Source organism: Neofelis nebulosa, chromosome 9 (genome assembly GCF_028018385.1).
Source record: "Neofelis nebulosa isolate mNeoNeb1 chromosome 9, mNeoNeb1.pri, whole genome shotgun sequence".
NCBI classification, from domain to species: domain Eukaryota; kingdom Metazoa; phylum Chordata; class Mammalia; order Carnivora; family Felidae; genus Neofelis; species Neofelis nebulosa.
In genome coordinates, this window is record NC_080790.1 from 73,368,783 (window position 1) to 73,391,922 (window position 23,140).

Here is a 23,140-nt window from a genome sequence, read left to right on the forward strand (position 1 = left end):
ATTCACCATCACACCACTGGTTATAGGATTGGAGGACTGGGGTGGGGAGTGGGGGGAGGGAACATTGCTCCTCATCAGGCTCTGCACTGACAGCACAGAGCCTGCTTAGGATTCTGTCTCTACCTCTGTCTGCCCCTCCTCCTCTCATGTGTGCACACCTTGCTCTCCCTCTCTTTCTCTCTCTCTCTCAAAATAAATAAATGAACTTAAAAAGGGGGAGGGGAACATTAAAGTAACGCAGAAATAGTGAATGGAGGAAGCGGCTACCACCCCAGGACTGGGAAACAAAGGAAAGAGGTAGGCTTATGAAAATCTAGGAGCTCAGAGGAGGGGCTCAGAGCCTGGGCTCAGACTATGGCGGGGAGGGGGGGGGGGGGGAGTCACCTCCTTGAGGGGACGCAATGATGCTGCATGGGGGTGCTAAAGGCAACCAGAGGCCAGAACCTACCACCAACGCTTTGGGGGAGGTTGACAGGAATAGCGAGGCAACCAACGAGTGTGTCCTTCCCCCTCCTACCTTAAGCCCCCTCTAGCGCCCCTATTGGCAAAACTTAACAGGAGCAGCAACAAAAGAGAAATGTTTGCAGAGTTCCAGCTACAGCATTTCAAAATCACATACAGAGGGTGGGTTGGGATGCGAATCAATTACTAACTCGCACATTAAGCAGTTTGCCTAAGGTTACATAGTAAGTGTGGTCTGTCTTGCTCACTGCAATGTCTCAGTGCCTAGTATATAATATACACTCAGTAAACATTTGGGTGAGGAAGGAAAGACGGCAAGCTAGACTAGTCCAATTCTACAACACACATTTAAAAGCAGAGTCCAAAATATCCCTGGTGGTCTGACCCACTGTGTAAGCACAATCATAGCACCAAGTATGTCTATACTTGACCCACTCTCTCCCAGTTTGGCTGTAGGAACTAACTAAGGAGGTACTACTGCCTGGTGCTTTGGAGAAATGTGGATCTGGATTCAAATCCCAATTCCACTAGTCAAGAGTTGTGTGGCTTTGGGCAGATTACTCAGCATCCCTAAGCCTTGGTTTCCTCATCTGTATAATGGAGATGGTAATGATGTGCGAGCCTTAAATGAGGTAATTGTGCGTGGCACCTGTTCAATCAGTGCTCACTGTTACCATCACTCCCACCCGAACCCCAGAAGGGTGAGCAGATAAGTGGTAGGCTGAGGCCAGTCAGGGACTAGCGAGCCTGTTGTTCTCTGTTTCCCACCCGTGCTCGTCAGAGCTGGCCAAGACCTGGGCTGGAGGAGTAGGGGTCTGACCACGGCTGACACAGTCAAGCCCAGGGTTGGAAGATGGAGGCCAGGTTGGCCAGGCCCAGGGCTCTGCAGCCCAGCAGGGTTCCATACGCCTCGCTTGGCACCTCATTCTCTGGAACCTGGAGATCGGAATCTGTGTTTCCCAATAGTTCCACGTTTCAAAGCAAGTTTACTCTAGCCCGAGACAAACGCGGGTGTGGCGGTTCCTTACATTCAAAACGAAACAAAAGAAAAAGAAAACAAAGAGAACCCCCGCCCCCAACCCAGGAAGGCCTGCGGACTTTTCCCAGGCAAATGTGCAGTGGGAGAGGAGCGGGTTCCTTTGCTGCTGCTTCCCAGCTCCAGAGCTTAGGAATACAGCCTCTTGGTGCTCCGGTTCGGGGTCCTGAGCCTCCAAGGCACCGGGGCCGCAGCGATGGGTTCACCCTGCCCAGCTCAGGTCCCACCCGAGTGCCCAGTCGGCTCCAGGGCCGGGGAAGGCGGGCGCACAGCCGAGCTGCCTGCGCCCCGCCCCGGGAAGCACCCGCTCCCCCTGCCGGAATCCCGGGAATGTCGCCGGTCCGGAAAGCAGCTGGACGGCCTCTGGGCAGAGGGAGAGGTCAAACCTGGAATTTTCTTGGGCGCTTTTGCACAATATCCCCCCAAGCGTTTCAGTCCCATGACGTAGAAACCCACGGGGGGACGAAAAGGAAGCTGCCTACTTTTTCTCTGGGAAGATTTAGTCGCAGCAAAGGCACTCAGTCCCCGCTCGTAGTCCCCCCAGATGCCTTTTTCAGGCTCGAAAGATCCCTTCTTTGTGTCTGAGAGAGGAAGCCCTTTCTCGCTTGGAAACCGACAGGGCCACCCCCGGGCTGGCGTTTCCAGCTGGATTGTCGCCATCTCGTGGCAGGATTGGGTGGCCACACTGGTGCATAGGCCAAACCACCCTGCCTACGACTTTCTTGGGTCTCCAAGTACCTTTCCTTCTTTCCCCAACCAGTTAGCAATGGACATTTAAAAATCATGTTCTCAGGGCATAGGAGTTGAAGTGTAATGCCTGCGTCCTCCCCACCTTCCAATTGCGTGTGCATGTGTCTTCCTAACGGCAACCAAGCGTTACTGGAGACTCCAGGAGAGAGCAGATGCCTTACTGAGGGGTTCTGCCTTCTTAGGCACCATGAGCAACTAGAACGAGGGGCCAATCCCCCACCAATTTCCCATGATACAAACTAATGATTAAGAAGACAGAGATGCACACTGTCTTGTTCCCACTGGTTTGTAATGTTATTATACTTGATGAGTATTATTAAAGGACCCCTGTTATTAAAGACTCCCTATTATTATTGTTATTATTATTATTTAGCATTTATAATATATTCTGAATTTTCAAAGCACTCAAAGACTATTATCTCCCCCAGCTTTCCAAACACTCCAGAGAGGCAGTCTTCACTTTATAAAATAAGGAAACTGAGGCACTGTAATTAGTGCAAAGTTGATGGATTGATGAGTCAACAGTAGTCATTTCTTCCCAGATGATTATTGTCTTACTCCAAAGTGTCATAGACGCCAGTAGATGGTAAATAGACACCCTAACTTGGGAAACTAGTTCTCTCAGCCACTTTTATGACCCATTGTAATCACATTAGAAACCCAGTCCCAGGAGTTTAAAACTTCCAAGTTATGTGTTCATTGCAATGAGCATATGGATGATGTTAATTGTATTTTATTTTATTTTTATAAGTCAAACACAACCCATTAAAAAAAAAAAAAGCAGGGATGTTGCAATCAATAAACCAGATGTATCTTGATTTGGAGAATAAATTGGTTTTCAAGACAAATACCCCATTCATTAGACACAACAAGCATAAAAAAGACCAATAAAAACCAATCATCTTATTTTAGTGTCTATTATCCTTTCAGAGACAAGAAAAACTATTTTCTGCTTTCAGATTTTGTTTCTTCTTTCCAAAGAAGATTTCAGTCTTATCAGTAGCCACACTCATATTACCACGGTGCCTTAAGTTCCTTCAATAACAGCTTTCTCTCCAAAAGCAACAACAAAATAAATTACCTTGCTCTGCTCATAGAAAGTGCTCCTCTTCTTCCTCCCACCCCCTCAAAGAGAGAGAGAGGGAGAGAGAGAGAGAGAGCGAGCGCGCGCGCCTGTCATTCTAGAAGTTTCCAATGGAAAGCTTTAGGCTTGAATTCAGAGCTGTGTCATGGTTGAGGCGAAGGAGAGTTTGAGAGACTTGTTCTACCATCAGTTGCTGAGTTAGCCTAGCCCCCCCGCAAAGATACAATGTTGAGGAAGCTTGTCCTGGGAGCCTTCCCATAACCTTTAATGTTCTCTTTTTACCCAGTTCTTACCCAAAATAATAAACATCTAGATGTGCATTTTTTTAAAGAAGTTAAGGGAGTTATTTGTTAGTTTGGGGTCTATCAGGTCGGCCTTCTCAACCTTTCTTTAAATTCATTCAAGGGTTTCATTTGCTCAGAAGGAATGTATTTATAAATTGTATTAATAAATAGCTACAGTTAGTAGACCTATGATAAATTATTAATCCTATGCAGCAATCCTTTGAAGTAGATTTTCATTATCCCCGTTTTACAGGTAAGAAAACTAAAGTTCAAAAAAGCTCAGATAACCTGCCCATAGTCCCACAGCTAGGGAAGAGCCAGGATGGGTATACAAGGCTGCAACTTCTGTACACACAGAAATATGGAATTACTTACACTCACGGGAGTCCTTCAGGCAGGAAAACAAGATGCAGGAGTGTGATAGGTATATAGGAAATAAGTTAAAAAATAATAGAGTGACAAAACATTCCCAGTCAGTAGGGAAAGAGTCCTGTGTACATACCCACCATTTACTGTGTCTATAGAGTGGACTCCTATAGGGCCAGATTGTAGGAGTTCAGTTTGCCAGCCAACCTCATCTTTTTGCTTTCCCTCTTAGGCCAGCTGGACAAGGTGGGGTAGAATGATTAGTCAATGGAGAAGCACATGACTCTCCAAACTCTTTCCGACTCCACCTTCCAGCCAGTGGGGAGGAAGGTTCTTCAAGAAGATTCCAACCTTTGCCAGATACAAAGAGAGTCCAAAGCCCTAGGCAATCCCAGTTGAAAAACAAATATATAGGCGTTTACTAGTGTGGTAAATGGGATTTTTCTGGGGGGAGCAGGATACACTGAGAAAGAAAGGGTGACATAACAATGGGGGAGGCAATTTCCACTCAATCGTGAGATTTAAAAAATTGGTTGGGAATTGTTAGACAATATAGAATGGTGTTTGAGAGTAGTTTTCTGGAGCCAGGCTGTCTGGATTGAAATACCAGCTCCATCATTTATTAGCTGTGTGAACTTCAGCCAGTAATTTGGCCTTTCCTATGCCTCAGTTTCTTCATCTGTAAAACAGGAGTGATTGTAGTATCTGCCTCCTAAGGTTGATGTGAAGATTATGCAAATTAATGTATATGCTTAGAACAGTGTCTGGTCCGTGGTACGCACAAATATTAGTTTCTATTATCATTATAGTGGAAAGAAACTTTTCAACCAAACTTATCTGTGCTCCTAACACTGCTGGGTGATCCTAGGTAATTTATGCAACCTCCCAGAGCTTTACTGTCCTCATCTATAGCATAGGGTAATAACACGATCTTGTGAGGCCATTGTGAGGATTGAGTTATGCATAAAAATATTCATCATAATTTTGGTCATAAGTAGTGATTTAGTAAATTCCCATTTCCTTCCTTTCTTCGATTTAGCATTAATGATTTTTTTTTTTTGGTGTGTTTAGTGGTGGGAAAAGAATAGTAAAATTGAAAATATGCATAATCGAGAAATATATCTTATAAGTAAACTAAATTAAAATATAAATTGAAATATATTTTATGATTAAAAAGAGAACTCTTTGCCTTATAGGGGTGTCACAGCACCTAGATACAACATGGCAACCAAGCAAGGCTATTCCTCAGGAAAACTGTAAGGTATGTCAACAGCAAGTCTATCTTCCCTTTTCCGTGCAGTGTTTTGGTCAGGTTCAACCTTGCCTCTTTCCAGACTGTCTGACAGCAGAATCTTGGGGAGAAGAGGGGGAGTAGGGTGAGGAAAGGGACTTGGAATGACTCACTGAGGGACTACGATGTTCACCATTGCTTTAGTTCCTTTCCCTTTTTCCTGAAGCCACAGTCAGCGGAGCTGAGGTGGAGGGAGAGGTTCAGTTTGGGCTAGTGACTCTCTGAGAAGCCCTGGGTCAGGGTAGGGTAGTTACCTACATCCCTGTTCCTCGAAAGACAGAATCAGCAACATCTAGGAGCTTGTTAGAAATGCAAAAGCTTAGGTCCCACCCCAGGCCTACTGAATCGTAACATATGACAAGATTCCCAGGAATTTAGATGCACATCTAGGTTTGAGGACTGAGCTAGAGCCTATGGAGTCTACTGTAGCCGCTGATCTGATTGGATGGCTGGCATTGGGACTTTTACTTCAAATTGTGTATCTCTTTTTCATTTCCTCTTTCCTGAATCCACACTGTGTGCTTTATAAATGGAGATGACAATGGCCTACTATGGCAAAAGTGGCTACTTTAATTGATCAGAACTCTCAAGAGGCCCAGAAGTGGAAGATGGTCCAGATGACAATTGAAAACTCACTTTGGAGGCAAGTAGGGTGGAGAGGGCAAAGATCTGTCAGTCAGGTGGTATCTATGGAGTACTCACTGTACACCAGGTCCCTACTATGTGCAAGCACTCTGGGTGACACAAACAAATAGCACGGTGCCATGGAAAGCACTGGACTGGAAGTGTTCAGGAGATTGGGGACCGGGTCCAAACCTCCCTTTTAAGTAGCTGGGCAATTCCCCTTACCCCCCAGCATCTTTGTTTCCCATCTGAAAAACCCACGAGTCAAATTAGAAGACCCTAAATTCCCATCCAACTCTAAAAGCTCTGTAATTCCAATAATTCCAGCCCCAAAACCTTAGTCTAATTTGGTGGACAAAATGATTTTAAATGATTACACATGAAACAGAGGGCAACCCAGGACAGGATGTGATTAAGGGCTGAGTTGTGCGGAACTGGCAGCGTAGGGATTAAGGACTCCTGGAAGCTGTGTAAAGAGCAGGGTCTGGAACCTCCCTAAACTCCTCCCCTCGGTCCCAGAGCCAATACAGAAGGGGGCGGGTTGGATTTTCACGCTAGGCCACAAGGTGTCGCTGTCATGATGTGAAATCCATGGCTGGCAGGGATGCTTCCTGGGAAAACCTTTGCTGCCCATCTGGGTAAAGGGACAACGCTAGCTTCCAGACCTGAAAACACAGGTTTCTAAGGGTGCTGAGCAGCTTTAGAGCACACGGTTGTCTTTTGTCTAAGCAGAAATCAGTGTGTACCCTCTGCCCTGCCCAGATTGACTCAGACACCACAAAAGAAGTGACAAGCAAGAATGTCAGTGCAGGACGCATAAAGGAGCCCGCCTTACACACGCGCGCGCGCGCGCATACACACACACACACACACACACACACACACACACACACTTTTTGGACATCGAGGTATCAGGACCACCCCCCTTCCTTCCCACACTGGGTCTCTACCCCACAGGTCAGCTCCTTGCTTGCCCAGAAGGCAACAAGGAATACTAGCCTAAACCAGAAGCCTTCGCTTCACTTGCTCACCCCCAGGAGAGTTTGCTCTGGCGGTGGAGACAAGAGGCTTCAGCACAGAAGCCTAAGACTCTAGGCTAGTCACTGTCCTGGAGTGAGCAGTGTCTACCCCAAAGCCACCAGCACTCAACATTCTCTCCATGTCATTTCCCTCGAAAGGGGGATGTGTGTGAGTGAAAAGTAGTGTTTATTAAGGCTCTACTATGTGCTGAGCTCTGACCAAGGTGCTTTACATATATTGCTCATGGGTCCACTTCCTCTGCACTGGTTCCCACTACTCACTCTCACTTTGCCCCCCTGAAAAACAACACAAACAAACTGAAAACCTCTAAATCTCCTAGGGAAATAACCAACAGTTACTCTGATGTGTAGGCGAAAGTGCACAGAACTTGCAGCCCCCACACCTTGGACATTTTCAGTTCTGTTTCTTGAAAATCATGTGACAATACATATATCATTTAACCTTTCTGAGCCTCAATTTCCACATCTGTAACATAAAGCAAAGTTATATAGAAACAATTTTTTTGTGTTTAATTTTGTTGTTTTGATTTTTTTTTCTTGAGGTGTAATTTACATACTACAAAGTGCACATATCAGTGTATAGCCCATTGAATTTTCAGGCTAACCATCCCAACACCCAGACTAAAAACAGAACACTGCCAGTATCCCAGAGCCCATTACCCCCTCTTCCAGTCACTAACCTTCCCCCCTCCCTCCCACCAAGGTACATACTAGCCTGACTTGTAAGAACACAAATTCGTGTTTGCTATTTTTATATTTAATATAAGTGGAATCATACAATATGTACTCCTTCATTTCTGGTTTCTTTCACTAAACATCTTGTTTTTACAGGTAGCAATAGTTTGTTTTTTATTTTTGGAAGTGGTGGCAGGGAACATAAGCAGGCGAGGGGAGAGAGAGAAGAGGAGAGACAAGTGGGCTGTGCTGTCAGCATACAGCCTGACGTGGGGCTCAGACTCACAAACCATGAGATCTTGACCTGAGCCAAGGTCAAGAGTCAGATGCTTAACCAGCTGAGCCATCCAGGCACCCAATGGTTTGTTCTTTATACTTGCTGTCTAGTATTTCACTGTGAATATACAACAATTTATCCACTCTATAGCTGATGGATATTTGGGTAATTGCTTGTTGGGGGACTATCATAAATAGTGCTTCTCTGAACATTGTAGTATCTCTTTCTCTTTTTTTTTTTCAATTTTTAAAATCGTGGTTAACATGAAATTTACCACCTTACCCATTTTTAAGCGTGCAGTTTGGTGGTATTAAATACATTCATAATTTTGTGCAACCATCACCAAAAAACATCTCCAGAACTCTTTTCATCTTACAAAACTGAAACTCTATACCCATTAAACACTAACTCTATTTCCTCCTCCCTCCAACTTCTGGTAGCCACCATTCTATTTTCTGTCTCTATGATTTTGATTACTCTGAGTACCTTATATCTTTTGGTGAACATTTTGTATTCATTTCTGTTAGACACAGTATCTGTTAGACTAATATCTCTCATGAATGTAAATGCAAAAATCCTCAACCAAATATCAGCAAGTCAAATCCAACAATGTAAAAAAGAAAGACATTCCGCAATTAAGTGGGATTTGTATCAGGTATGTGAAGCTGGTTAAACATTCAAAAATCAATGAATGTAATAAATCGTATCGGTAGGTTCAAGAAGAATACATCACATGATCATATCAACAGATGCAGTTAAAGCATTTGACAAAATCACATTCATGATAAAAACTTTCAGTAAATTAGAAATAGAGGGAAACTTCTTCAACTTGATAAAGAATAGCCACGACAAATCTGTAGCTAACATCATACTTAATCGTGAGAAGCCCAAAGCTTTTACCACTAGTATCAGGAACAAGGAGCAACGTTGTCCTCTCTCACCCTCTCCCACTACTTTTCAACATCATACTGGAAATTCTAGCTAATGCACTAAGAGAAGAAAATGAAAAATATGTATGTGTGTATATATATGTATATATATATGGAAGAAATAAAACTATCTTTGTTTGCAGATGACATGATTGTCTATGTAGAAAATGTCTATGTAGAAAATCTGAAGGAATCAATAAAAACAATCCTGGAACTAATAAGTGATTATAACAAACTTTTAGGATACAAAGTTAGTTTACAAGTCACTTTTGTATATACCAGAAGTGAAGTAGTGGAATTTGAGATTAAAACCACAATACCATTTCCATTAGCATCTCTCAAAATGAATTGCTTAGGTATTTATCTAACAAAATATGTATAAGATCTATATGAGGAAACCCATGAAACTGTGATGAAAGAAATCAAAGAAGAGCTAAATAAGTGGGGAAATATTCTATATTCATGGGTAAGAAGATTCAATATTGTCAGTATATCCGTTCTTCCCACTTTTATCTGTAGATTCAATGCAATCCCACTCATAATCTCAGCAAATTATTTTGTGGATATTGACAAATGGATTCTAAAGTTTATATGGAGAAACTGAGACCCAAAATAGCCAACACAATATTGAAGGAGGAAAACGAAGTTGGAAGACTGACAAGACCCAAATTTAAGACTAACTATAAAGCTACAGTAATCAACACAATGTGGTATTGGTGAAAAAAATAGACAAATTGATCAGTGGAACAGAATAGAGAGCCCAGAAATAAATCCACACACAAATGTAGTCAATTGATTTTTCACAAAGAGCAAAGACAATACATTGGAGCAAAGATAGTTTTTTTTCAAAAAATCATCCCAGAACAACTAGATAGCCACATACAAAAACATGAATTTAAATGCAGACTTTACACACTTCCTAAAAATTAATTCAAAAGGGTCACAGACCTATGCATGAAACACACAACTATAAAACTCGTAGAAGGTAACCTAGGAGCAAATCCAGATGACCTAGGGTTTGGCAACAACTTTTTAGATGCAGCACCAAAGGTGTACTCTATGAAAGAAAGAAATGTTAGGCTGGATTTCATTAGAGTTAACAAAAAAATTCCACTCTGTGAAAGATATTGTCAAGAGAAGCTACAGACTGGGAAAGATGATTGCAAGAGACATATCTGATAAAAAACTATTACTCAAAATATAAAAATGATTCTTAAAACTCAACAGAAAGAAAAGTAACAAACTGATTTTAAAAATAGGCCAAATATCTCAGAAGACACCTCACCCAAGATGTACAGATGGTAAACAAGCATATGAAAAGGTGTTCTACATCAGATGTCATCAGGGAAATGCAAATGGAAACAACAATGAGATATCCCTATACTCCTGTTAGAATGACCAGATGAAACTGGCCCAAACTATATTACAAAGCTATAGTAAGCAAAACAGTATGATATTGACATGAAAACAGACACATAGATCAGTGGAAGAGAATAGAGAGCCCAGAGATAAACCTATGCATATATGGTTAATTAATTTATGACAAAGGAGCCAAGAATACACAATGGGGAAAGGATAGTCTCTTAAATTGTGTTGGGAAAACTGGACAGCCACATGCAAAGGAATAACACTGAACCCCTATCTTACACTATACACAGAAATCAACTCAAAATGTACTAAATACTTAAATGTAAGACCTGAAATCTTAAAGGTCCTAGAATAAAACATAGGTGATAGGCTCCTTGACATCAATCTTGGCAATGATTGTTTGGATCTGGCCCCAAAAACAAAGGCCTAAAAGCAAAAATAAGTAAGTGAGACTACACCAAATCAAAAAAGTTTCTACACACTTTGAGGCACCTGGGTGGCCTCGTTTGGTTAAGTGTCCAGCTCTTGGTTTTAGCTCAGGTCATGATCTTATGGTTTATGAGATTGAGCCCCATGTTGAGCTCTGCACTAACAGTGGGGAGCCTGCTTGGGATTCTTTCTCTCTCTCTCTCTCTGCCTCTCCCTTGCTGGTGCTCTCTCTCACTCTCTCTCAAAATAAATATAATAAACATTTAAAAAAAAAAAGCTTCTGCACAGCAAAAGGAACCATCAACAAATCAAAAGACAACTTACAGAATGGGAGAAAATATTTGTAAATCATATATCTGATAAGGGTCTGATATCCAACATATGTAAAGAACTCATACAACTCAATAGAAAAAAAATCTATTAAAAATAGCCTGAGGTTGGGGCGCCTGGGTGGCTCAGTCGGTTAAGCGTCTGACTTCAGCTCAGGTCACGATCTCACAGACCGTGAGTTCGAGCCCCGTGTCGGGCTCTGGGCTGATGGCTCAGAGTCTGGAGCCTGCTTCCAGTTCTGTGTCTCCCTCTCTGTCTGCCCCTCCCCCGTTCATGCTCGGTCTCTCTCTGTCTCAAAAATAAACGTAAAAAAAAAAAAAAAATAGCCTGAGGACCTGAATAGACACTTTCCCAAAGATATACAGATGGCTAGCAGGTAACATAAAAAGATGCTTAACATTACTAATCAGCAGGGATATAAATTAAAACCACGATTAAATACCACCTCATACCTGTCTGAATGACTAGTATCAAAAAGACAAGGAATAATAAGTGTTGGCAGGGTTATGGAGAAAAAGGAACCCCCATTCACTTGTTGCAGCCGCTATGGGAAACAGTATGGAGGTTCCTCAAAAAATGCAAAATAGAATAACCACATGATCCAGCAATTCTACTTCTGGGTATTTATCCAAAGAAAGTGAAATAACTATCACAAAAAGATATATTTGCACACACCATATTCCTTGAAGCATTATTTACAATAGCCAAGACATGGGAACAAACTGACTGTTCTATGGATGAATAGTTACTGTATATGTGATATGTATAATGGAATATTATTAACCCATAAAAAGAAGGAAATCCTGCCACTTGAAACAACATTCATGGACCTTGAGGACATTATGCTAAGTGAGATGAGTCAAACAAAGACAAATACGAATTATCTCACTTATCTATGGAATCTAAAAAAAAGTAACTCATCAGTACAGAGAACAGATTGGTGGTTGCCAGAGGTGGGGATAGAAGATGGGAGAAATGGGTGAAAAAAAAAAAAAGGAATAGCCAACAGAACACTGACATTAAATTCTGGCAGGGATGTGTAGCAAGAAGAACTCTCACTTATTACTGGTGTAATGCAAAATGGTACGGCCACTTTGAAAGATAATTTTGTTTGGTGATTTCTTACCAAACTAGACATACTCTTACCATATAATCCAATAATCATGTTCCTTGATATTTACCCAAGGTAGTTGACAACTTAGGTTTATACAAAAACCTGTATATGGTTGTTTATAGCAGCTTTATTCATAATTGCCAAACCTTGGAAACAACCAAGATGTCTTTAAGTAGGTGAATGGATAAACAAATTGGTACATCAGACAATGGGATATATTCAATCTAAAAAGAAATGGCTACCAAGCCATGAAAGGATATAGGGGAAACTTAAATGCATATTACTAAGTGGAAAGAAGCCAATCTGAAAAGGCTGCCTACTGTATGGTTTCAAGCATAATACATTTTGGGAAAGGGAAAACTATGGAGATATTAAAGAGATCAGTCATTGCCAGGGGTTTGTAGGGAGGGAGAGATGAATAGGTGGGGCATAGAGAATTTTTAGGGCAGTGATACAACTGTATTTTACTGTAATGGGGGATATATATCCTTACAAATTTGTCCAAGCCCATAGAATGTACAGCACCAGAAGTGACCCCCAATGTAGACTATGGACTTTGGGTGACCATGATATGTTAATGTAGGTTCATTAGTTGTAACAAATATGCCATTCTGGTGTGGGAAATTGATAATGGGGGAGGCTAAGCACGTTTGGGGGCAGGAAAGTATATGGGAAATCTGCGTACTTTCTGCTCAATTTTTCTGTGAACCTAAAACTGCCCTAAAAAAAAATTAAATATATGTATAACACTTAATGCCTGGTAGGCTTCATTGCACATGGATAAGGTGGGGGGAACCAGCTATTTCTCTGGGAAGTTCCCAGATATCAGTCTGTGGAGCAGTGTTTCTATAGTAAGTTTCTCTAGAAAAAAATCCCCCAATCTCCCATTGAGATGGCATTATGCCAGCTTTCAGAGTTTTGAAAGTAGGAGGAGGGAATGGAACTGAGGATGGAACTACTCTTTCAACTTGTCCTCTTGTTTTCATTGTCACACCTCACACTTGCCCTTCGTGTTTCTTGTGGATTTCCAAGTTTTTATCCCCTTCTCAGTGTTCCTTTCTGAGAGTCACAGCTTTCTGCACTGTGCAATCAATTATGTTTCCTCCATTATCTTTCTAACTTGCAAGAAATTGGTGGAATCTCTTGTGTGCTAGTCCCTCCACTTCCTCTTTTTTTTGAATCTTTATTTAACTTTTATCTCAGTGGCATAATTAGCCAATATTCTCACCCGCCATAAATCAGTATGTCACTCTACATTCCTCTTTTTCCCCTCACTCTCACATCCAGTTGTTCATCAAGTCTAATTGATTGTTATATTTCAATTATCTCCTGCATACATATCCACCAATACCACTTTAGATCTAGCCCTCCCCCTTGGACCATTTGAAAAAAAGAGATTGTAATCTAAGGGTAAGAGAAAGTCCTGAAGTGAGTATTTGCCTTTGTGTTTCAGTCCTGACCAGGAGAACGTGTACCAGTGTGAATGTTCCTGGTCATTTATTTGGCTGGTGTTCTCTAATAGAGAGATGGTTGTTATGGCAAAATAACAGTATTTCTTGGGATAACTCCTTCCTTTTATCCTGACTTTCTGTGCTTATCAAAGAATTTCCTGGAATGAATGTTATTTCTCACTTTCCTTCCTTCTGAGAGGAGTCTAGGTTGTACTATTGGCAACTATTACTGAAAAATAACCAATAGGTCTTGTGATTGGAAACCATGGAACCTGATTACTGTTGAGAGAACTGCATCTGTTTGACGTGATAAGTGAAGGCCCAGGTCCTAAGTCCATGATGACCCCAGAAAGTTCTGATGCTCTGGGGAAATGCAACTGTCCAGTCTCTCCCTCACCCTCTACCATATTCTGAAACAGAACTCACCATACTTTCCGTGTTACCCAATATATTATCAAAGGATAGGCAGCATGGCTGCAATACAGGCAATCGAGAAATAAGCTGAGAAAATCTCATTATGTCAGACTGATGACTTCTTTAGTAAGAAAATAGGTAGAGCCAAGCACTCACACACACACACACACACACACACACACACACACACAAATGCACACACCGTATTATCTGTGTATATACACATGCACATAGAGAATTCATATATATATTTATATCTCTAAGCTCTTCCATCACAACACATTCCTAAAAACTAGGACTCCTTTGGCTCTACTGGTTGCCAAGGTGATTCTTGCTGGAGTAAACACAGTTTTGCTGGTCGACTCAAACACAGAGAGCTTCATTTAGGACACTTCGGGCTCTCTGTTAAGATCCCTCCCCTTTCCTGAGGTCCTTCTTCCTGCCCACTCCTTCCCCAGTGCCAGGAAGAAATGCACACTGCCAGCTGCAGAGCTGGCTCAAGGTCTGAGGAGCTCTGTGTGGGAATCCTCAGTTAACACATGAGCCCAAAAAGCAACAGGAAAAAAATCTCAGTGCTCAGCTGAATTCCAGAAGCCTACTCATTCCAATACTAACAGATGAGTAGGAGAACAGGAAGGCAAGTGTCATGATCCCACCCCTCCCATTTTCCCTGGCTCCCTCTTCTGACCCTTCCAAGCCTCCTCCTCTTCCCCCAATTCCTGCATCTGAGGCAACTCTGATCCTTCAGTCTGGAGACCCGGCATCTTTCACTTCTCAGTCTTTCAAGGTTATGGTCTTTGAGCCAATGAAGGCTGTACTAAAACTCAAAGCAATTTTTTGAAAAGGATGTGATAAAAGAGCTTTGGAAAAGTTTAGTGTACCTTCCCAGGAAGACAGCAGTGCCTTAAAACAGCACAGTCTACATAGCCAGGGCATCCCTGTGAGTCCCTCTGGCCTGGCCCAGGTGGCCAGAACAAGAAAGAAGGCCAACAGGGCCGGCTCCTCTCACATGTCATCCCTGGGCACAATTTTTGTCTCTAAACTCCAAAATTTTCATTTGTTCTTTTCTTTTCCCTTCCTTCCCCCTTCCTTCCCTCCCCCCTTTTCTTCCTTTCTTTCCCTCCCCTTTCTTTTCTTTTTCTTTCTTTCTTTCTTTCTTTCTTTCTTTCTTTCTTTCTTTCTTTCTTTCTTTCTTTCTTTCTTTCGTTTCTCTTTCTTATTTTCTCTGTCTCACTCACTAATATGAAATGAAACAGGGGGACTTTCATTTTGAGGTCTGGCTGGACCTTTGAATGTGCTCTGTTTCTCCCTAGATCACCCCAGAGGCAAAACTGTCTCTGCTGGTTTTTCCAAGAAATCCACTCATGCCAAATCTTGGTGAGTTTAGCCGAATTTTTATAAGATTTGGTGGGGTTACAAAAGAGGATCACATCACAAAATGAGGACTCTTTTCTCCCCTCACCAGCTGCTTCTCCCCACTGCTCTCCCTCCTCTCTGCCTACCATCCCTCCAAATTCTTCCCATTCTCTTGTAGTGCTGACATCTGCCCCTGGGTGAGGATGAGGTGCTTGGGGGGAAGGTAGAAAAGGAGTTACAGGTATATTCTACCCCAAATTTATATAAACATATCTGTCAAAGTGCTCAGAAGAACAAATGCCTCTTTATTAACACAACTCACTCTCTTTAGAGCACAGTCATATTACAGATAGCAAATCTTTCTCCATGATATCAGGATATCTATCTATCTATCTATCTATCTATCTATCTATCTATCTATCTATATCATGTTAGTAACACTAGTAATCACTTTTTCTGGGGGGGCACCTGGGTGGCTCAGTTGGTTAAGCAGCTGACTCTTGATTTTGGCTTAGGTCATGATCTCATGGTTCATAGGATTGAGACCTGCATCGGGCTTCTTGCTGAGGTGGAGCTTGCTTGATATTCTCTCTCTCTCTCTGGCCCTCCCCCACTCACACACACTGTGTCTCTCTTTGTCTTTCAAAATAAATAAACTTAAAAAAAAGAAATCACTTTTTTTTTGTAGAGAAAGAGAAAATGAGAGGGTTAGGGATAGAGAGAGAGGGAGAGAGAGAATCTGAAGCAGGCTCCATGCTCAGCTTGGAGTTGACCTGGTACTCAATCTCATGAACCATGAGATCATGACCTGAGCTTAAACGAAGAGTCAGATACCCACTGACAGCCAGAAATCACTTTTGACTCCAGACCCAAATAGACACTGTAAGCCTCTTTCTTTTCTGGGGGCTTGCTTTTGTCTCCTTGGAGAATATTGTTCTTTTTTGGTCAGTGCTGCTGCTCTCCACTCTGCTTCCTGGTAGCTGGAGCCACCTCTATACCTCTTTCTTGTCACCAAAGGCTGTCCTGCTCCCTGGAGCTTGCCTAGTGGTAAACCATGTGGCCCTTGTAGCCAGTAATATTTTCCTAATGTAGAGGGGGTTTCTCTGTCTCGCATTCAGGTTTGTGACTTTTATGGCTCTGGTTCTTAGACATAGGCCCTCCTGCTATAGCTCTTGTATGTGGCTCTTTTCTTTGAAGGATATCCCTCAGTGTTTCACACAAAATATTCCTTAATACCAATCTATATGCACTATTCCAAGGCCAAATCCTACTGCCCTGACTCTCTTCTAATTTAGTGTCATCCATGGCTCTTCTTGGTGTGTAGAGTGTGGGTGGAAGGATATAATACTGTTAATTCTTGTATCCTGGGCATCTCCCAAACCATCTACCTCAAAGCCTCCCTGCTTCTCCCAGAACTCCTGTGTTTGTTGGATCTTCATGCAAATAAAATTCTTTTTATTTTATTAAAAAAATTTTTTAGTGTTTATTTTTGAGAGAGAGACAGACAGAGCACATGCAGTGTGAGAGGGAGACACAGAATCAGAAGCAGGCTCCAGGCTCTGAGTTGTCAGCACAGAGCCCAACGTGGGGCTCGAACTCACCAACTGCAAGATCATGACCTGAGTTGAAGTCAGACGCTTAACTGACTGAGCCACCCAGGCGTCACATGAATAAAATTCTTTAAAGCCTATCCTGACATTCTAGAACAGGGCTGTCTAATAGAAATGTGATGCAACTCCCATATGTAACTTTACATTTTCTAACAGCTACATTAAAAAGAAAAGAAACAAGCGAAATAATTTTAATAATATTTAAAATACTATCATAGTAACAAACGATCATCATAAAAGAATTTAGTGAATATTTTTGGTAATAAGTCTTTGAAATCTAGTATGCATTTTATACTTACAGCATATCTCAGTTCAGACTAGCCACATTTCAAGTGCTAGTTGCTGTCATATTGGACAGTACAGTCCTAAAGTTTCAAGGGTTGGTATAGAAATAGGTTCCTCTCATGTATACAAAATATGTACAGATGTATCAAGTACAAACTTCTCAGCTGAGCTTTTAAGGCCTTCTCTAATGGGCTCCACCATTCCAGCCAGGCTGGTCTTCTTGTTGGTGCTCTTTACCTCTATTTATTTCTGCCACTATGCTTAGCCTTTGCTATTCTCCTAATGATCCTCTTTCTTTCCCCTTTGCTGTTTTAACTCCAAACCCACTACACTTCCATTTCTTCCTAGATGACAGAAGTTCCAATTGCTCTTTCTCACAGCTTTCTAAGTAAATCTTTGTAGGTGGAACCATTCTCTCCACTAAAACTGGAAGCCTTTTTAGAAAAGTATTCATATTATTTATAATACTTTTCAGTCACCCATATGGTTTGCCCTAGCACAGTACACACTAAAAATGCCTTAAAGCTTAATAGGCTATTAGATATAGTTTTTATACCATTTCCTATGTATCTTGTCTCTCTAGTTAGATTGAAAACTCCTCCCAAACCATATGTTGGTTCTTTGTTGTTGTTGTTTTTTTTCAAGTGAAGTACAGTTGACACATAATGTTACGTTAGTGTCAGGTATACAACATTGTGATTCCACAAGTCTGTATGTTATGCTGTGCTCACACAAGTGTAGCTACCATCTGTCACCATACAACCCAATTACCATACCATTGACTATATTTTTATACTGTACCTTTTATCCCTGTGACTTAGTCATTCTATAACTGGAAGCCTGTACCTCCCAGTTTCCTTCACTCATTTTGCCCCTTTCCCCATGGCAACTGTCAATGCGTTCTCTCTATTTATGGGTCTATTTCTGCTTTTTGTTTGTTTGTTCATTTGTTTTGTTTTTTGGACTCCACATATAAATGAAATCATATGCTTTTTGTGTTTCTCTGACTGACTTATTTCACTTAGCATAATACCATCTAGGTCCATCCATGTTGTTGCAAATGGTAAGATCTAATTTTTTAATGACTAATATTCCATTATATATGTGTACATATATTTATGTATACATATATAAATCTCCCATATTTATCCATTCATCTATTGATGGACACTTAGTATGGCTCCATATCTTGGCTATTGTAAATAATGCTACAAACAAACATAGGGGTATATATATCTTTTTGAATTAGTGCTTTCATTTTCTTTCGGTAAATACCTAGTAGTAGAATCACTGAATCATAAGGTAGTTCTATGTTTAACTTTGAGGAACCTGCATACTGTTTTCCACAGCAGCTGTACCAAGTTACATTCCCACCAGTAGTGTACGAGGGTTTCTTTTTCTTTATATCATCACCAACATTTATTATTTGTATTTTTGATTCTAGCCATTCTGACAGGTGTTAGGTAATATTTCATGGTGGTTTTGATTTGACTTTCCCTAAAGATTGTGATGTTGAGATCTTTTCATGTGTCCATTTGCCATCTGAATTTCTTCTTTGGAAAATGTCTATTCAGATCCTCTGCCCATTTTTTAAACAGATTATTTGTTTTTTTGGTATTGAGTTGTATAAGTTCTTTATATATTTTGGATATTAACCCCTTGTTAGATATATCATTTGAAAATAACTTCTCCTATTTAGTCGGTTGCCTTTTCTTTTGTTGATGGTTTCCTTCACTGTGCAAAAGCTTTTTATTTTGGTATAGTCTCAATAGTTATTTTTGCTTTTGTTTCCCTTGCCTGAGGAGATATATCTAGAAAAATGTTGCTAAGACTGTTGTCAAATAGATTACTGCCTGTGTTCTCTTCTAGCATTTTTGTGGTCTCAGGTCTCACATGTAGGTCTTTAAACCATTTTGAACTTATTTTTGTATATGGTGTTTTAAAAAATGGTCCAGTTTCATTCTTTTGCATGAACCAGTTTTCCCAGAACCATTTATTCAAAACGTTGTATATTCTTGCCTCCTTTGTTGTAGATTAATTGATCATATAAGCATGGGTTTACCTAAAGGCTTTCTATTCTGTTTTATTTATCTATGTGCCTATTGTGTGCCAGCACCATACTGTTCTGATTACTATGGTTTTGTAGTATATCTTAAGATCTGGAATTATGAAACTTCCAGCTTTGTTCTTCTTTCTCAAGATTCTTTTGGCTATTTGGGGTCTTTTGTGGTTCCATACAAATTTTAGGATTATTTGTTCCAGTTCTGTGAAAAATGCTATTGGTGTTTTGATAGAGATTGCACTGAATCTATAGATTGCTTTGGGTGGTATGGACATTCTAATAACATTACTTCTTCCAACCCATGAGCATAGAATATCTTTCCATTTGTTTGTTTTGGTTCTTTTTTTAAATCTGTCAAATCACTTAGCACAAATTCTTCTAGGATTTCAATATCTAAGTTTAGCCAAAATTGCAAAGTATTTCACATATTAGTAGGTACTTTTGCATACATAATCTTATTTGATTATCAAGACAACCCTTTGAGATAGAACTTACTGATATTATCATCACTTTATAAATGGTCAATATGAGGCTCAGAGAAGGTGATTAATTTGCTTGAATTCACACAGCAGGGACATGCTAAAGAGTCCAAACATCTACTTACAAATGAGAAGCCTTGCTTTTCAAATCTGTGGTTATCACCTCTACCTCTGTCACACCCCACCCCTACTCCTTCCAAATCAAGGTGGAACCAGGAGTTTGGTTTTGCTTTATTTTAATAATTAATGTTCTCCAGGATATCCTTGAGCATCTGGTCCTGCTGTGTTCAAGAATAGACATTTGGGAACTACTCCTCAGACAATGCTATGTAGAGGGCAGCTCCCTTTTTTGCTCTTATGGGGAGAATTTCCAGGGCAAGACATCCTTGTAAGGGATCTCCCCACCTGCTTCTCTCCCCTGACCTGAAAAAAGAAAGGAATGTAAAGATTGTTAAATATCTGTGAATGAACACTGTTCAGTAATAGTTCTATCTAAATGTAAACTTTCATGATTATTGCTCCAACAATCCAGTGATAATAGTTCAGAACTTTGAGCCCCACATCCCCTCTCCACACAGAATGCCCCACACCCATTAAAAGCAGCATTATTAAAAACAGCAGCTACTGGGCGTGCTTGGAAATAAATCTTCTCAAGTAAATAACTTGGAATGTTTTTATTTTAGAATATCAAAGGGAGCCTGGACCACATTATGGCTAATTGACTACATATTTCCATGAGCAGAAATGAAGCTATATTTTAGTTATAAGGATACCAACCACATTGTCTTTAATGCTGGTTACCAGCTTTTAAAAAAGATGAGAGAGAGAAGCAAAAAGTGAACTGCACACTGAATTTCAACCTAACTTAAATCTTGCCCCTAGTTCTAGAACAAGTTGGCAATGGGGGAATGTGGTGCATGCATTTTGGCCTAATTATAGCATTTGTAACCATGCTGCCATGGCCCTACCTTTGTGTAGATCTCTTCTGATAAGGAAATGTTCTAATGGACAATGTTCTCTCTCTCCTCCCTGGAGGGAGCTGATTAAAGTAGCCTAGATGACTAGAAAAACAGTGCATTCTGAAAGCTGAGCATACTGGAAAGAAGAGCCATTCCTGAAGAAACACTTATAACAAAGTTGATCTTTTAAAATGATTTGCATAATTGTTTTTGCGTTACATGTTAATTAGGCTTAACAAGCATTATTTATTTTAGAACCTAACCAAACATATCTGGGCTTAACTGAGAGAGAGAAGTCCAAGAGGAGGGTGGAGAATTCCCAGTGTGGAGCCCTCCCCTGCAGCCTCTCACTGCCCATCTGTCTCAGGGGAAGGTCTGCAAATGAAGCCTCACCTAGCACCTTATCCTCCCTGTCTATCTCCTCCCTGTTTACTGTTAAGAAAATGGCTCAACTGGGGACTTCTAAAACCTCTAGGCTGTGGGTGGCCTTGATTAAATGCTCAAGGAAGACAAGAAGAGAGAGGAAAATCTTGACTGTCCAGAACACTTGGGTAACGAGTCTTACTGGGTGGTGGAAATTTCCCAGATAACTGAGCATTTGCTTCTTCAAGGCCTGAAGTTAACCATTTCAAATGGCAGTCTACATCAAATGTGTCACTCTTCCCTGAGTTTTTAAACAATAGCCGTAATTTAACATTTTCTTGACTGAGTCACAACAATTATACATTAACTTGTAATAGAAATACAATAATAAGATGACTTCAGAGGTTGCTGAGCCTGTATGATGGTTTATTCCCATATTAAATGACTCAGATTTGTATATATGTAATTCCTTGTAATGACTTTTTGTAGTTTTTGTGAAACCTCCCTCTTTCTGGTCAGAGTACTAACCATGAGCAATCCTTTCCCCCTCTTTGAAGGGATAGTTTCAAAGAATAACTAGAATACCTGGAATAACGATGGTGTCTATATTGGGTGTAAAGTGGAGGTAAATAGGCTTTGATGGAGGACGTAAGAGAGCAAATAGGACTTTCTGGCGAACTTCCTCACTGAGTTTTCTGTATGGTACGTTCTGTGTGGGAAGATTGTCACAAAGCTGAATTCTGGAAAGGTGAAATGTTTTTATAGCCACTCCAGGAAGTTGATTTGAAAACTCAGAAGGATGCTAAGGTGAGGTATGAATCTCCCTCACAGAATTTATAATAAAAATGATTTTTCCGAAGACAAAAGCAACATGTGCCAAGTTTAAAATATTTAAATCTTATAGATATACACAATGTGAAAAAGCAAAGCCCCTCATATTATCTACATTTCTACCACCAAATAACAACTTGTGAAAAGTACATCAGTGTTTTTTTTTTCTATCCACATCCTAGCATATTATTATGACTTTTTTAAAAGATAAGTTTAGTATCATACACGACTTTGCTTTACAACTTGACCTTTCAACTTACCAATTTGTCTTGGCTATCTCCTGAATTCTCTGCTATTGGATATTTGGATAGTACCCAGTGTTTCAGGGTTGCAGGTAACAAAGAAATGGACATCTTTGTATACATAGAATTGAGTATTCAGGGAAAATAAATTCTTAGATGTGGAATTTGTCCTTTGTATTAATTTCCTAAGGCTGCTGTAACAAAGTACCACAAACTGAGTGGCTTAAAACAACAGAAATGTACTCTTTCACAGTTTTGAAGGTTCAAAATCCAAAACCAAGATGTCAACAGGGCTGGGCTTTCTCTGAAACCTATAAGGGTCCTCTTCCTTGCCTCTTCCTAGCTTCTGGTGACTTGCTGGCAATCTTTGGTATTCCTTGGCAGAGATCGAGACTCTGATCTCTGCCTTCAATGTCACATGATATTTTCATGGCATGTCTCTGTCTTCACATGGCAATCTTCTCATAAGGACACCAGTCATACTGGATTAGGACACAACCCCACTCCAGGATGACATCATCTTAACTGATGACATCTACAACCACTTTATTTCCAAATAAGGTCACATTCTGAGATGCTGGGGGTTAGGACTTAAAAAAAAAAGAAATATATATATATATAATATATATATATTATAAATATATATTATATATATAATATATATATTATAAATATATATATTATATATATAATATATATTATAAATATATATATTTATATATACATATATACATATATATATATTAAAATAAATATATAATATATATTTATAAATATATTTTTTATATTTATTTTAAAATATATATTATATATATATGTATATCTTTTTTTTTTCTATGGGGAGGGGACACAGTTTAATCCATAACATCCTCAGGGCTTTCAAAATTTTAGTACATGCTGCCAAATTTTTTCCAAAAAAAACTATGATTTTTGGATTTAGATTCTTACCAATAGTTGATGAGATAAGTCACAATAATTGTCAGTTATCTTATCTTTTCATCCATTGGATATTATTATTTTTATTATTTT

General features: G+C 40.2%; 1 protein-coding gene across 1 annotated transcript in view; it reads left to right on the forward strand.

Moving 5' to 3' along the window:
- The window catches only part of LOC131485122 (uncharacterized), a 240,932-nt gene that overhangs the window by 165,202 nt on the left and 52,590 nt on the right, over positions 1-23,140 (forward strand). Inside the window, exon 3 of the mRNA XM_058684176.1 lies at positions 5,179-5,243. The gene's annotated coding sequence lies outside the window, so the exon portion shown is untranslated. The remainder of the gene's footprint in view (positions 1-5,178; positions 5,244-23,140) is intronic.